This window comes from Mus caroli, chromosome 7, assembly GCF_900094665.2.
Source record: "Mus caroli chromosome 7, CAROLI_EIJ_v1.1, whole genome shotgun sequence".
NCBI lineage: Eukaryota > Metazoa > Chordata > Mammalia > Rodentia > Muridae > Mus > Mus caroli.
Genome location: NC_034576.1, coordinates 106,710,176 through 106,718,562, shown reverse-complemented (window position 1 = coordinate 106,718,562; position 8,387 = coordinate 106,710,176). Strand labels below are relative to the sequence as shown.

The following is an 8,387-nucleotide window of genomic DNA, read 5'->3' as shown; positions in this document are numbered from 1 at the left end:
GAGAGAGAGAGAGAGAGAGAGAGAGAGAGAGAGAGAGAGAGAAGCCGGGCGTGGCGTCGCATGCCTTAACTCCCAGCACTCGGGAGGCAGAGGCAGGCTGATTTCTGAGTTCGAGACCAGCCTGGTCTACAAAGTGAGTTCCAGGACAGCCAGGGCTACACAGAGAATCCCTGTCTCGGAAAAAACAAAAACAAAAACAACAACAACAACAACAACAAAAAAGATGATTTGGTGCCTGGTCTTCCAATTGTACTGTCAAGTGCAGCAACTATTCATGACTATGGAGACCTGGGTATGCCTTGTCAGAAATGCATATTCAAGTTTTAAAGTTTTGTAGGAAAAAATATTTTGGCTCTTTCCTTTCTGCCACCACCATGTCATCCACACTGAGGAAGACCCAGAAACTCTGGGACCACCTGAGCCACGGTCATGGCCACATCGGTAAGCACCGCAAGCACCCAGGCGGCCGCGGGAATGCTGGAGGCATGCATCACCACAGGATCAACTTTGACAAATATCATCCAGGTTACTACTTTGGAAAAGTTGGTATGAGGCATTACCACTTGAAGAGGAACCAGAGCTTAACTGTCAACCTGGATAAGCTGGACTTGGTCAGCGACCAGTCGCGGGTCAATGAAGCAAAAAACAAGACTGGAGCTGCTCCCATCATTGATGTTAGATCAGGCGACCACAAAGTTCTGGGCAAGGGAAAGCTCCCTAAGCAACCTGTCATCGTGAAGGCCAAATTCTTCAGCAGAAGAGCTGAAGGGTGAAGAGCTGATTAAGGGTGTTGGAGGTGCCTGTGTTTTGGTGGCTTAAAAGCCACACTGGAGGTTAATTAAATGCTAACACCACTACCCCCCCCCAAAAAAAGGGAAGAAAATATTTTGTAAATTTTAATTGATTCGTGTCTTAATTTGTTTCATGTATTGGATTCAATAAAACAAATTAAAAATATACCTACCCATTTTATCTTTTTTGTTTGTTTGGTTTTCCTAAGACAGAATTCCACCATAGAGAGCCCTGACCACCCTAGACATTAACTTGATTTTCTTGCTCTTGCCTCCCATATGCTGGAATTACAGATGTAAGTGAACACGTCCCCTACTTTTTACTATGTAACAGAGCTAACTGAAAACTTAAAATTACACAGTGGCTCCATTTTCTACTTCATCAGAATCTTTATCACTTCTTATTCTGATAGGACACGTTAGATAACACTTCTTGTATGCAAACAAAGGAATTGGTGTTTCTTCTATTTAAGACTAGGATAGTCTGACGGCTCTGGAGGAGAAGATCAAATTAGTATCAAATAAAAGAGAAAGACTCCAGGGCTGGGAAGTCCAGTTAAACCAGAAGAACAGGGGCTGGAGAGAAGGCTCAGCGGTAAGAGGACCTGGGTTTGGCTCTAAGCACCCACATGGCAGCTCACAACTGTGTGTAACTGGGGTTCCAGTGAACTGAATGCCCTCGGCTGGCCTCCGTGAGCTCCTGCATGCATGTGGCACTCACGTAATCACACACAAGAGCTCCTGCATGTACATGGCACATGGATACTCACGCAATCTCACTCACTCACTCACACACACACACACACACACAAAACAAAACAAACAAACAAACAAAAAAAGAACCAAACCAACACATTTTTAAAAGATCAGAGAGCTACACTAGAGGCAGAACAAAGTCACTGGCCTGAACTGGAACTCTGTGAAGGGCCTCAGAAATGAAAAAGATTTGCAGGGCAGTCAGGGTGCTTTAGCTCTGACCTTTGCCAGGTAGATACAATTTAGGGCAGGAAAAATCTGGAAAGGCGAAAGGAAGGCCAAAATACAGACTGATCCTCAGATCTGAAGTACCTGTCAGAATAGAAGCTCGTGTAGGTTCCAGAATGGCCTTCAGGATAAAAATCAGTAATACCCAGGAACCACCATGGGCAAGGCTGGGTGGAGACTCAGAAGAGGAGAGGGAAGGGGAAGAAGAAAAACTTGTTATAGACTAGGCTGGCCTCGAACTCACAGACAACCATCTGCGTCTACTTCTGCTCGGCAAGCATTCCTGGCTAATGTTTCCTTTTATCTTTATCCAGGATTATATTCCAACTTGATCTATTATCTGGAATTTATCTAATAGCACTCAGTGAACATAAAACTTGAATATAATTAGTTTTAAGCATTTCTGAGTTTACTTTCAAAGAATCATTCATTACACATTTAAAAGATTGTTAACACCAGAAATTCCTTTTTTTTTTTTTTTTTTTCGGTTTTTCGAGACAGGGTTTCTCTGTATAGCCCTGGCTGTCCTGGAACTCTCTGTAGACCAGGCTGACCTCAAACTCAGAAATCCGCCTGCCTCTGCCTCCCAAGTGCTGGGACTTAAGGTGTGTGCCACCACTGCCCGGCTCAGAACTTCCTAAAACACTACTCTCTCTATATTTTTATCTTCTTCTAGTCAGTGTTAAATAATCTATTATGTTTTTAAAGGGTGGATTATAACTTTTGTGCAATTATTAAACTTGTGGTATCTCACTTGTAATTCCTAATGTTAAAACCTTTATATTTTAATTTGTGTAGACATAACAAGTAGAGGTCATATCCTTTTTTAAAAACATACCATAAAGCAAATTTAACACTTTTATTATTACCCCTTTACGTGTTTTTGTTCTGAGACATGTTCATAAGCAGCCCAGCAACTCACTATGTAGCTGAGGGTGACCTTGAACTTTGGACTCCCCTGCCTCCACACCACAAGTACTGGTATTTTACACCTTGTCCCACCCCACACCATCCACTCCCCAGGAACCCTAGAGCATCACCCCAGCTCTTCTACCTTTCTTTGATGCTGAGGATCCAATCCAGGACTTTGTACAAGCACCGTACTAACTGAGCCACACACCCCAACTTCTTAGCACATTATTTCCAAAACTGGCTTGATAATGCATTTTTTAAAAGTTAGGCATAGAGTCTGTCCATAATAACCTTGTTTGAGAATTTGCCATGCCCGGTGGTTTGCTGTGTTTTTCGACCTCTGCCCCAGTAAACTTTCACCAAAACTCTAGAATCCACCCATTGTATTGCTCTGTCCACGCTACATATTAAAAAAAAAATGTTAAAGGGCTGGCGAGATGGCTCAGTGGCTAAGAGCACTGACTGCTCTTCCGAAGGTCCTGAGTTCAAACCCCAGCAACCACATGTTGGCTCACAACCACCCGTAATGAGATCTGATGCCCTCTTCTGGTGTGTCTGAAGACAGCTACATTGTACTTATGTATAATAATAAATAAATCCTTTTTAAAAAATGTTAAAGCTCAGAGGCTAAATAAACAGGCTCTGGGCATACAGCATCCAATTTTCAGGTCCTGTATTGAAACACATGCAATATAGCTGTAACACCTATTTGTCTCAAATGACTGATAAAATAAATGTCCCTTTGCTGTGTCGGTAGCTCAGGCCTGTAATCGTAACACTAAAGAGGGTTGGAATCAAGAAGATGGTTAGCTATAGGGTAGCTTGGGCTATAGAAGGATACATCTGAAAAAAAATTTGATTTTACATACATACTTTTAGAATACATAAATTCAATGCTCCCTATCTCAGCCAAGTCATTCACAATAAATCACCTCACTGTCTCGGCCTGCCTCCGTCAGAAGTGACTCAGGAGAGTAACGGGGCGGTAGGCACCCCCAGAGAAGGTCCGCAGATGAAGAGTAACCGGTAGGCAAACTTCTCCAGAGCACGTCCGGAAGCCTTTAATTCCGAGGGCCAGAAATCCTGGCTGGGGTCTGTTCCTAACTCCGCCCAGCTTGCCTCGGCTTCCTCTGGAGAGGCCCCAGGGCTCCTAGCTCCGACTGGTTGCAGCCGGTGTAGACCGGGTCGGGGCAGGTAGAGTAGCTCATCTCCCAACTCTTCCGGGAAGAAGCCGGGCCGGCTTGGGAGAGGGGTGGGGGGAATAAACCTACTTCCTGGAGCTGGGGGAGGAGATGTTGACCTCTGAATCCACTCGGGACTCCGAACGGGAAACTCCCAGAGCAGTGTGCCTTTGCCTCCAAAATCCAGGTTCAACGCCCGTTTCCCGCTTAGTGCTATTGGAATACTGCCTATTCCTAGCCGCGAACATGCCTCTCCAATGCTTCCCAAACTCAAGGAAACTCAAAGAGGCAGTCCCGCACTCTTCTTCCACGCGTGAGCCCCAACACAAATAGTAAGGCAGCACAGACTCTACACACCAGTGGGACAGCAACGACTGGTCAGAAAATGGGTTTGCTCACCAATCTGGAATTCGTGCCTGGATCAGTGCCGAGGACTTGCAGCCAAGGAGATGGCTCCTTCCAGTACTAAAGCCTGACTCCAGGAAAAAGGGGCGGGGCTGCCGGAGGAGGCGGGGCTGCCCCCTGTGCTGGCTGGGACCAAACCCCGGGACAGAAATGCGAAGATGCCCTAGACAAGTCTATGGAAAGGTCTTTAAGAACACAATCATTAGAGACTTAGGCTTTCTACCGTATGCAAGTGTTTAATACACCTGTTCTCACTATCAATATATTGACATGTCTAAAGAATAAAAGGTCTAGCCATACAATTAAATGGTGACTGCATTTGATGGATCACAAAAATCTGCCAACTTCAAGTTACCTGTGTGTATCTCTAATTTTAACGCACGGAACCAAAAGACTACCTTTATACTGAAGTACTTATAATTTACATATGCAAACTGAACTGGACTGTAAGGGTTTGGGTTTTTTGGGTTTTTAAGATTTATTTATTTATTTTATGTATATAAGTACACTGTTGCTGTCTTCAGACACATCAGAAAAGGGCATCGAATTCCTATTACAGATGTTTGTGAGCCACCATGTGATTGCTGGGAATTGAACTGAGCTACTCAGGAAAAGCAGTCGGTGCTCTTAACCGCTGAGCCACCTCTCTAACCCCTAGACTGTAAGTTATTAAAGGCAGGGCTACTGTGAAAAGAAAAGAATGCCAAACTTCCTGGTTTGGGAGACTGACAACCCATCTGATCTCAGAAGATGGGGGGAGGGGGAAAGACTTTGGGGAGGAGCTGGGGGTGGGGTAGGAAGTGGCTCAGCAGTGGAATGTTTGCCATACCTGCAAAAGTCTGTGAACTGGGCTGACTCACAATTGTAATTCAGCATTAGGAGACTGAGGCAGGAGGATTACTGCTGGTTTAAACCAGCCTGGGCTACAGAGTGTTTCTGCCTCGAAAAACTTAAAACACAAAATGAAAAGTCAAGTCAGGAATAGATGTTTGAAGTGAGGATGGGAAAACATGGTGCAAGCATTGCTTTTTTTTTTTTTTTTTTTTTTTTTTTTTTAAAGATTTATTTATTGATTATATGTAAGTACACTGTAGCTGTCTTCAGACACTCCAGAAGAGGGAGTCAGACCTCGTTACGGATGGTTGTGAGCCACCATGTGGTTGCTGGGATTTGAACTCCGGAACTTTTGGAAGAGCAGTCGGGTGCTCTTACCCACTAAGCCATCTCACCAGCCCACAAGCATTCTTAAGAATCACAGAAAAACAGAACAGAGAAGATGGGACGCTGAATGTCTAACATCCATGGGTAATGTTTATTTGGTTTTGAGACAGGGTGATGTGACATACATATTTCTCCCAGGCTGGTTTCAAACTTGCTGTGTAGCTGAGAATGGTCCAGATTCTGCTTCTGTAGTAGTGGTATTGCAAGCGTGCATCACCTTGCCCCAGCTGATCCAGTGTTGAGCATTGAACCCAGGCTTTGTTTGTCTGGGCAAACACTCTGCCAATGGGATTAGCTCCTAAAAGAGATTTATGGACAACACAAATAGGTGGCATCATCATATGGAGGAAGAATTTGGTAAGATCTCAAAGACAGGGGAATGTAGAATGAAAGGATCTCCAAATGTGTGGTTCTTCAAGATTTCTGTGTTTTTTTTTTTTTTTTGGTTTTTCGAGACAGGGTTTCTCTGTATAGCCTGGCTGTCCTGGAACTCACTTTGTAGACCAGGCTGGCCTTGAACTCAGAAATCCGCCTGCCTCTGCCTCCGGAGTGCGCCACCACGCCCGGCGATTTCTGTGTTCTTTACACTCCTTTGATTACTCCAGACTTGGTTGTTCTGTTACACAAAATTGCTATGGAGCCTGAGTTTGCCTGCTGGTATCATGGTTGGGGGTTCTCTGGATTGTCTCTTTAAATTCCAAATCAGTTCTCAGAATTGTAACTTTCTTTGTTTGGTTTGTTTGTTTGGACAAGGCTTATCTGTATAAGTGCCCTGGCTGCCCTAGAATGCCTTTGTAGACCAGGCTGGCCTTGAACTCAGAGATCTGCCTGCCTCTGTATTCCTGATTGCTCGGATTAAAGGAATAAGCCACCATGCCTGTTGAATTGTAGCGTTCTTTCTCTTCTGTTCCATTATCCTTGAAGGAAATCATGGGGCTTTGCTCCTGGGTCATGCATACAACTCTTAGCCTTGAAGAATTGAGCCAGCCAGGAAGTCTGAGTAAGACTAAACAGAGGTAGCTGCTGTAGAGGTAGAGGAGGTTGAGAAGTCTAGAACTCACTGAAACCTATTTAGCACAATAGCACGAGTAGCTGGATGATTCAGACTAGGGCAGAAGTCAACTCATGACCCTGCAGAGAAGATTTTTAAAGCCCTGCTCCCTTGTGCTATGGAGTGAGTGAACTTTATCCCTTATAGGCTTATAACCTACAGGGAGGTAAATGACCTATTCCAAGACCTGCGGTGTGAACTGAAGGCGGCCCCTTTCCTTATTCCCTTTGCACTCAAACGCTCTTCAGTCTCCACAGGGCCAGGAGTCCCCTTCTCCTTGGAGAATATGACTTTGCCCTATTGAAGAACATGAGCTCTGCCTGCCTTTCACCTTGTTTTGTACCATGTGTCCCCAGATCTCTGTCTCCTACTTCCCTCTTTAGTTCACTGCAGAGCAGAGGCTAGAGAAGTATTCTAGAACCTCTCCAATTCATTTAGTTGTCCCTAAAGAAAACAGGAACAGGGGATGGATTAATAAAGCAGGCTACTCCAAGTGTGTTTGCAGATCAGCCTGCTGGTCAGGAAACCATTACATCAGCTGTGGGATGGGGAGGGGGGGTGGCTGGAGAGATGGCTCAGAGGTTAAGAGCACTGATTGGTCTTCCAGAGATGTCCTGAGTTCAATTCGCAGAAACCACATGGTGGCTCCTAACCATCTGTAATGGGATCTGATGCACTCTTCTTGTATGTCTGAAGACAGCTACAGAGTACTCATATAAATAAAACATTTTTTAAAAAAGAAACTATTACATCTATACTGTTACAGCTACATAGTTAATTAAGAAGCTTATATGCTGGTATCAGACAGAACTGGCTTCTAGGCTACTTCATTGAAGCTACTCCAAGGATCCACACGTGTTGACATATGCCTGTGATGCCAGCACTTGGGTGATTGAGTCAGGAGGACTGCTGGGAATTTGAGACAGCATGGGCTTTCAGAATGAGGTCCTATCTCAGAAAACAAATAGACAGATAAAGAAATAAAACTATTTTTCTGGAACCAAATTTTGCCTTTCAGAAGATCTTTATGGTACCAACTTTCATCCTTTTGACCATTTTCTGTTCTATATTCAACCGTTCCAAAGCTTCCTGGAGCTTTTCCTGCAAGGAGCTAGTTTCATTGCTTATTCATTATCCAGGATGGAGTGAATAAGATGGTCTCAGAGTTAGATTTGTTTTGTTGTTGTTTTATTTTCATTCTTAGATGGAGTGCTTTTCTTCTAGGGCACAAAGTATCTGCCTTTAACATCAATATCCCCAAGATGATGGGAAGATAAGATCTTTTAAAAATACTTTATTTAGAAGTTAGAGAGATGGCTCAGCGGTTGAAAGCACTGGCTGCTTTTTCGGAGGAGTTCAATTCCCAACACCCACATGGCAGTCCATGGCTCTCCATAAGTCCAGTTCCAGGAGATCTGACACCCTCACACAGATATAACATCAACACATAGAAAAGAAAGAAAAGAAAATTAAAAACTATTTAGTGAGAAAGAGACAGAAACACAGACAGACAGACAGACAGACAGACAGACACAGATACACATAGAGAGAATATATGTGTGTGCAGAGGACCTGAGGAAGCCAGCAGGCAGCATCAGATTTCCTGGGGCTGGAGATATAGGCATTTGTGAACTATATGATGTGGGTAATGGAAATTGATCTTGGTCCTCTGGAGGAGCAGTAACCCTGACACCATCTCTCCCTTAAAGAAGAAAAGCTCTTACAGCTTTAACATTCATCCATTTATCACATTGTATTCTTGTTTTGTTTTGTTGTTTTTTTGTTTTTGTTGTTCAAGACAGGGTTTCTCTGTATAGCCCTGGCTGTCCTGGAACTCACTTT

General features: G+C 44.0%; 1 pseudogene; it reads left to right on the top strand.

The window, feature by feature from the left end:
- Positions 1-374: 374 nt before the first annotated feature.
- LOC110298225 lies at positions 375-773 on the top strand (annotated as a pseudogene).
- Positions 774-8,387: the final 7,614 nt, after the last annotated feature.